General features: G+C 42.7%; 1 long non-coding RNA gene across 1 annotated transcript; it reads right to left on the reverse strand.

Moving 5' to 3' along the window:
- Positions 1–2,387: 2,387 nt before the first annotated feature.
- LOC119359438 lies at positions 2,388–2,779 on the reverse strand. The gene is made up of 3 exons (XR_005172538.1): positions 2,660–2,779; positions 2,546–2,593; positions 2,388–2,444 (listed from the first exon to the last, which is right to left on the reverse strand). It is a non-coding gene; the product is annotated as an uncharacterized LOC119359438 (long non-coding RNA).
- Between the last annotated feature and the right edge of the window lie 5,087 nt (positions 2,780–7,866).

Raw genomic sequence — 7,866 nt, forward strand, 5'->3', positions numbered from 1 at the left:
TGATGGGGTATTGTTCCACAAATTGAAATATAGAACCAACACTACAAGCACAACATTAAGTTTATGGGTTCAAAACAGCAGGTGCATCCAAAAGTACGTACAAATGGCCCTAACTTCAAACAAGAGATTGACATGGATGCCCTGTGCTGTATCTAATTTCCAGCAAGTGTGCAAAAACACTATCATAATTAAGTTCATTTCTTTTTTTTAGAAATGACAGCAGTAGAGACTCCCACTGTTAAATTAGGTTATAGAAAATTAAGTTCATTTATCTTATCAAGGAAAAGAACTCAACAAGCTAATTAATAGGGAAAGGGAACTTAAATTATTTCAAAAATACCTATTTGCTTCAGATGACATCTGTTCCTTGTTCAGTGTGTTCATAACAGAAAATTTAATATCTGAACAAAATTCTAAGAGACATTTTATGAGTAAAAATTATGATCAAATTTATTCTGCTAAAAGCATACCTTCCTCTAGAGATTAGTTAGCTGCTCAAGCATTTGTATGTTTGCAAGATTGAAATTAATCAACATTTTTCTGTTGGCACATATGCTAGCTAGCATAACCAGAAAATTAACATCCTACCTACCAGGGAAATTATATCTAGTTTGTAGGACGTATGATGGGTGGTACTACATTTTTTTAAATGTATCATTTTCCATTCCTAGAATAACGATAACAAATAAGACAGCTCCAACTGAAAAATTGCATATAGTTCAATAAATATGAACGTAGGAAGCAGCTCACAAATCTAAGATGTGTTTTGTCCATTGTAAACAAAAATGAGAAAGTTTTGAGGTATATTTGCAGCATGAGGAAACATTGCTTTTCTTTATTCTTTCAACCGGGCACACACCCTGCTCAGTTTTAATTCGACATGAAGATAAACAAAATTAGTTCTGATCTAACGGCCAAAAGGCAATTTCAAACATTGCGTCTTAGTAGCATAATATAGATTATGCTAACAAAATAGAAACATGCAGTACTAAAGAACAATTTGATATGAATTTGCTGAAACCGAAACTTATTTTAGTTTGAATATTGAAAATCAATGTTTTTATAACTCTTGAAAGATGAATAATTAAAAAGAGAATCATTTATTTCTTGTACACATGCGTGTTAGAAAAAATGATGATATGGTCAAAACACCCTTGTAATAATCCTTGGGATTATACTCTATCTAGGGTACAACGTTTGGTTGAGTTTTGACTTCAGGCTTGTAACATGCACTTAAACATAAAAAATCTAAAAAATCATTATTTAGCATCGCACTATGTGCACATATATATAGACACAAACATCGATCAGAGGCTTGCTCAACAACTTCATCAGGGGCTCGTCCGCTCGTGAATCAAACGTATACGTATGATGTGCCGCTGGATCAGAGGTACGAGCTCGTGAATCAAATCGAAGCTTACCTTCACAGGACCATATTCCTTTGTCCCAACAAAGCCGTCCACATCGTTGCTTGTGCTGCTGCTGGTGACAAGGCAGAGCGCCAACACTCTGAAGACGTCACTGAACTGTCGGTCCATTGGTGAACAAAATACAGCTATAGGCATTAAAATTGTACCTGGGCATGATACTCAAGATGTTTTTTTTTCTTATTGCATCATGTGGAATTTAAAGAGAGTTGCGGACTCTACAATTTTTAAAGCGGCAAACTATATAAGAGTAATTGCCTGTGCAAGGTATTGATTTTGTCACAATTTGTTAGAGATACATCACATCAAAGCTTTAGAATCCATTTTCTCTTAGATCAATAACAAGCAGATCAAACATTAAACATTGGAGACTGGATTAGCAATTCCGTGGAACATCAACATCTCCTATTGCTACCAAGAGAGCAAGGTAGGCAAGAGGAGGACTGGCCATATAGGTCAAGAAAGAGTGTGGATGTATCTAACATTTCTCTTACTTGCTATTGACCACCACTGATCGATATCTTTGTATCTACTTGTCCAATCGAGCATATCACTGTCCCAAAGCTCTCAGTTTCGGGCATAATGCAATGTAGATGCTATGGTTACCCTCACAGACATGTAAGAAGATAAATAAATAACATAAGTTTGACTGAATACATTCACAGTCTGCTAGTACTTCTGAGCTCTAACCCTCTATACTCTCGATATTCTGAATCACAAAAGTCTTTGATTGAACAGTAAATTCGAAGAATAACTATTGGCAATTAAATCGATGACCCAAAGTTTTGAAAATAAATAACAATTAGCAATGATCACAGGAGAATTCTTTTAGAATCGATGATCGCAGGAGATCACAGAAGAAGAAAAACATCTCTGCATCCTTTTCGTAATATACATGTGCGGAAAAAAATCAAAATGATACAATTGTATCTTATTTACCTTGCAAGAAAATGAAGTTCCCATATTTTAATGAAAAGAAATCTGAAGTAGTCCCTCCATATCAGTTCAAATAATACCCTAAAACCATTGTCATGTCAGGAATAGCAGTTCATTATGAATTAGAGCATTCCATATAGAAGGCTTCAAACATGGAATTGGGCTAGAAAAGGCACACTAACCAGTATGTGGAATCATTTTATCCCTCTTTGCTTATCATATGTCTTTACCTGCAAAATAACTGGATATCTAGCATAGGCGAGCTGATGATGTGTGCAGCCAACACAAAATATTACCTCTTCACAAATAGTATAGCACAGCGAAAGACTGTCCGAAGCAAGCCAACAAACTGTTGTAGTCTGGACCAAGCATACCGTTTCAAGTCGTTTTATAGACTGTTCGCTGCTCATTCTTTCAGAAGTATTCATGAACTCTTCACAGAGCTGCACTCTCTCCTCCATGGAAAGCATTTACTTCTTTAACTACATACATACGTCAAACACTACCAATTGTAACAGAGATTTGCAAAAACATATCTACCAACGTATGATGGGCACCACCACCTGGCTCTTCCCCTGCACGATCGGCGTCGATTCCACTGACGGCGGCGGCGCCTTCTCATCCACCGGCGGCAATAGTGTGGAAGAATTGTGAGACATTTATTCAGACCAAATGAGTGTGCAACTTCGATATGGATATGGTACTATTAGAAGGCCATTGAAGATACTTATGCAGAGGAGGCAGTGTCGGAGCGAAGGCAGTAGGCCCTGCAAGTTAATTCACTATAGTAATATTAATGTACAGTCCGTGGTCAGTACTGTGGCGATGTCAAGGCAAGGTCGACAAAGGAGAATTTAAGCAATCTGGAGCTGGGATCTGCGCCGCTGTATCTGCACATCACAAGCATGGAATGGGCAAAGACTTTTTTCGTTAATCAGACGTAGATGTTTTGAATGAAAATAAATTGTTGTAAGTATAAACCAACCTCTACAAACGAGCGGGACGGAGAGTGACTTGCAGATCTTGGGAAGGGAGATGGCGACAGTGCAGTTGTTGATGGGGAGGCCGAAGGCCATGTTGCCGGTGAGGATGAGGCACACACAGTCGGCGCTGGTGCAGATCACCCCGACCACCGCCTTGCAGCACTGCAGCGTCGGCGAGCCCCTGCCGTTGGTGAAGACCGTGCCAGAGGCCACCAACGCGCACTCCAGCGCCTGCTTGTCCAGCAGCCGGAGGTCGCACATGAACCAGACGACGGCCATGCTGCCCACGCCGCTGCCCCGACAAGCTGTGCCTTCGGAAGGACTCTAAAGGCGTGTTCGACCGCCCTGGGGGCCTCTTCAGTGGCGTGGGAAGGCAGTGCCGCGGCCGCCGCCACAAATCACGAGGAGGGCGCCGAGCCTATTTTGAGGCGGGTGAGGATTGAGGATCCATCTCCTCCGCAACTGCCGCTAGGGTAGCCGCCGCTGAGAGGCAACGGGCAGCGAGATAGGCGAGCATGAAACGAGAGGGACGAGGGCGACGAGTATGTAGTCTTTGTGGAAGTTGTACGGTATCGTGTTGAAGATGATAACCATGGCAGTGCGCGGGGGCGGGACGACCGCCCAGGACGCAGTGGGCGGGGTTCCCACTAAGAACAGAGCTGTCATTGGCCGGCGAGTAGCAGCACGTCACTCTGTCCAGCGATGACATCACATTGACGTCCGAAGAGGCCGGGGTCGAGGATGAAGAAGAGAGAGTGTCGTCCCGTTGAACTAAACGAAACTGGTCGACGGAATAAAATTCGCCACGGCACTGCCTTCCCACGCCGCTGCATATATTTGTTGTTAGAAAAGGCAAGGATCGACAATTTAGGAAAGTTAGGATTTGGAATTGATTGCTATGATTATTGTTTGATAAGTGTTATCGGATCCTGCCTATTTGTAACATGTCTAGTTTGGAAAGTTTGAAAAGGTTAGGAAAGTTTTTATTGGGAGGGTAAAAAAGCCAACATGAGGATATGGCGGTCGGAGGTGGGACGAAAATAAACTAGATGAAAATAAACCGAACGAAAATGGTGGGACGAAAAAAAACCGTGGACGCAATCCTACCAACTGCTCCATTAGGAGTAGAGATTTGAATTTAATTCAAATGGGTTTGAACTAGGACTTGGTTAAAGGAACGTCCAAAAATGTTCGGACCTTTGGTGGAGCACTGGAATAAGATGAACGAATATATGGCAAGGTTGGAGTCCAAGACTTAAGAGAACAAATGCATTGGTATAATTTGCAAGTGTGTTATGGTGAATTCCGAAATAAAGGAATATTTAATATAGCTCCCTAATAATAGTAGGAGACCTTTATATGTTATAAAGAGAGTTGCACCATGTGAACTCCCTCGATTTAAATGGATCGAAGATCCATACGGTTTATTTGGTTGAGTTTTAAAACGGCTTGCATATTACATGATGCAATACACATGATGCAAAGATGAATGCAACAAACAAAACAAATCACCCGACGAAACTCGGAAAACATGGAAGGCATGTGAAGCTCCGGTCTTTGGGCATTACACATTCATCTGAAGCAAGTGCCACTCTACTGCGACAATGAAAGCGCCATCAAGATCGCCAACAACCCAGTTTAGCACTCGAAGACAAAGCACATTCAGATCCGTCATCACTTTCTCAGAGATCATGTCATGGATATTGATATCATTCACGTCATCACTGAAGAGCAACTGGCAGATATCTTCACAAAGCCCTTGGATGAGAAAAGGTTTTGCAAGTTGTGGTGTGAGCTAAATATCTTGGAATCCTCAAATGTCCTGTGATCATGCACACATCCTAACACTTATTCATGTTGATGACTTAGATGTGCAAACACACGAAGTAACATATATCTTCAACTAATGAAGACTTACACTCTAAGTCTGAATACATTAACGCGGAATTTGACTTCGGAGCGCCACGAAAATTGTGTGCCGTGTCTGGGTCTAATACTTTCTATACGGTGGGTAACGCCACCACCAAACTTTTGTTTAGAATACTTTCTGTTGGCATTACATTTGCAAAGTCTTCGCATTTGGTTTGTCTTCAATGTTAACATGGCTTCTTGTTTATCTTCAATATATTGATTTGGTTTCTGTCCTCTACAACATTCACTTATAGCTATGTCTTCTAGTTGAATCTTTTGAACTAAGTGAATGTGATCGGACCCTAACCTTTCTATGCTCCCGTCTCAAATCTATCTTTCCAAATCATATGCATTCTATTGAAACTGTCGAATGTCTTCTCTGCGTCCTTGTCAGCAGAAGATACAGAGACAAACATTAATCTGTTTTCAATGCTCAATCCTTTTTACCTGAAACCCGGAGAAGCGGGAACGACCACCCGACAATCCAGGCGTACGTGGAACATGGAACAACCTCCGATGTGTTGCATGATCGCCACGTGTCCTTCAAATGTGAACCGCCAGGGGCACCTGCGTAATAACGCTGTGTTGTCCCTGTCCCTATAAATACATGCCTCACCCCAATCATTATCTCTTCTTCCACTTCTCTCTCTCGCACAAACCCTAGCGCCACCGCTAGCCCTCGACGACGCTGACGACGAAGCACTTAGCTGCTGCGACCTCACCGACACCGTCTTTAGGCCGGCCGCGGACATCGTCTTCTCCGCCGTTGCCGTAGGTGTCCTCCGTCACCAAGTTAGGGCACAGAAGATTGAACTGCTCGGCCTCATCTCCTACTTTATCTAGCAGTTCCTCGAGTGGTAAATAAAAACTCTTTTTACAGTCTTTTTGATCCAATAGATTCATCCTTTTCAACCACAAGTGGTTTCTGTTCCTACAAAGTTGGATCTACCCTGTTCTACATCTCATAGCATGCCTAGTATGTTCACTTATGCTTCACAAAGTAGTTAGATTCCTCACTTGTACTTATTCGTGGATTCGTACAAATCTGGAACCAACTCTCTACATATGAGTGAACGTCTTCGCACTATGAGGTCAATGTCTTCTAAACTGATTTATCTTCAAAATCTTCTAAGAATGCATATGACCTCTTCCCCTTCCCTCACATCTCTAATGTTGTTACAGGTACATGTCCGTGGGAGAATCCCTTGGTTCTCTTAGTATGCATTCATTTGCAGAGTTCTTACAGCATCACATAACTTCTCCTGAAGCCAGTTCCTGTTTGACCAGTAGACAGAAGACTTTGACAGTGTTGAAGCCTCAGCCCATACCTTAGTCTGCATTCTGTACAAGTTTACTGATGAGTGGTTTGACAGCCCATACCTTAGTTTTGATGATCTTCAGCTCCCAATTGGCCTCAGCATCTCCTTCCACGGAGCCATTGCTCCTGAGCTGGCTCTTGCCCAGAAGATTGTTGAGCTGAAGCACAAGATTGACTATGAAAAGGCTCAGTTCAAGAAGCACATGGCCAAGCTCAATGTTGAAGACATTCAAAACTTCAAGGTCATGCTGCATGAGCTCAAGGAGGCATTTCACAAGAAACGTGAAGAAGCAAGAGGTTCTCATGACCGCATGAAGAATCTCGCTGCCAAATGTGTTCAAGGCTACAATGAAGCTGAAAAGCGCAAGGCTTTGGGGCGACTAGGCATCGACCCCAGAATGGCTACCAAGAAGAAGAAGAAGCCAGCTGTGGCCGAACCAGACACATCAAGGCAGGAAGAACCTCGGATTGCCTTCCCGACCAGTATGACAGGCTTGAAGCCTAAGGTCCCCACAGTGGCTTCGGAGTTCAAGAAAACTAGAGCAGCTGAAGCCGAAGCCAGAAAGCGCAAGACCAAAGCCACCACTGATGATGCTCCATCAACCAAGAAAAGAAAAACAAAGAACAGAGACCGAGCTGCTTCCACAGAGCCCCTTGTCGTCGAACCAATTTCTGTTGCTCGTCCTCCCTCTGCACACCAAGAACGTCGTTTGGTAGTTCATGAGCCTGCTTCCATAGAGGCTCCTGAAGCTGAAGAGAATCCAGCTGTTGACCCCACCGCAGCTGAAGACATTGGTCATCAAGACAATGTTGAAGATGATGAAGTCCTTACTTAGATCGAGCACAATTTGGTATCATCGCCTGTTCTTACGAACAACAAACTCATCAGCAGCTCAGGATGACTCATGGGCTGATCACCCTCAAGAATCCCCTCGTGATGAAGAAACACGAGTTACTCCCCCACCACAGGTCACCACTCTGGTGATTGACAATGAAGACCTTGAGGCCCAACCAACTTGAAAGTGCTAGTGATCGACTAGAGGGGGGGGGTGAATAGGTGATTTTTATGAAAGTCTTCAAAGCATGGAAGTTTCAAAGACAAACGATAGAAATAAACCTATTACCATGCAGCAGAAGGTAGACTACACTAAGCAAGCCATAGTCAAGTATTCAATGAAGTGAAAGCACAACGACTAATAGCAGCTAGGCAGTATAGATCAGGTAGGAAGATAGTGTGAAGCCAATCAGAACAAGCGGTCACTCAGTGAAGACAAAAGATAATGCAATCATA

The sequence above is a fragment of the Triticum dicoccoides genome, chromosome 2A, assembly GCF_002162155.2.
Source record: "Triticum dicoccoides isolate Atlit2015 ecotype Zavitan chromosome 2A, WEW_v2.0, whole genome shotgun sequence".
NCBI classification, from domain to species: domain Eukaryota; kingdom Viridiplantae; phylum Streptophyta; class Magnoliopsida; order Poales; family Poaceae; genus Triticum; species Triticum dicoccoides.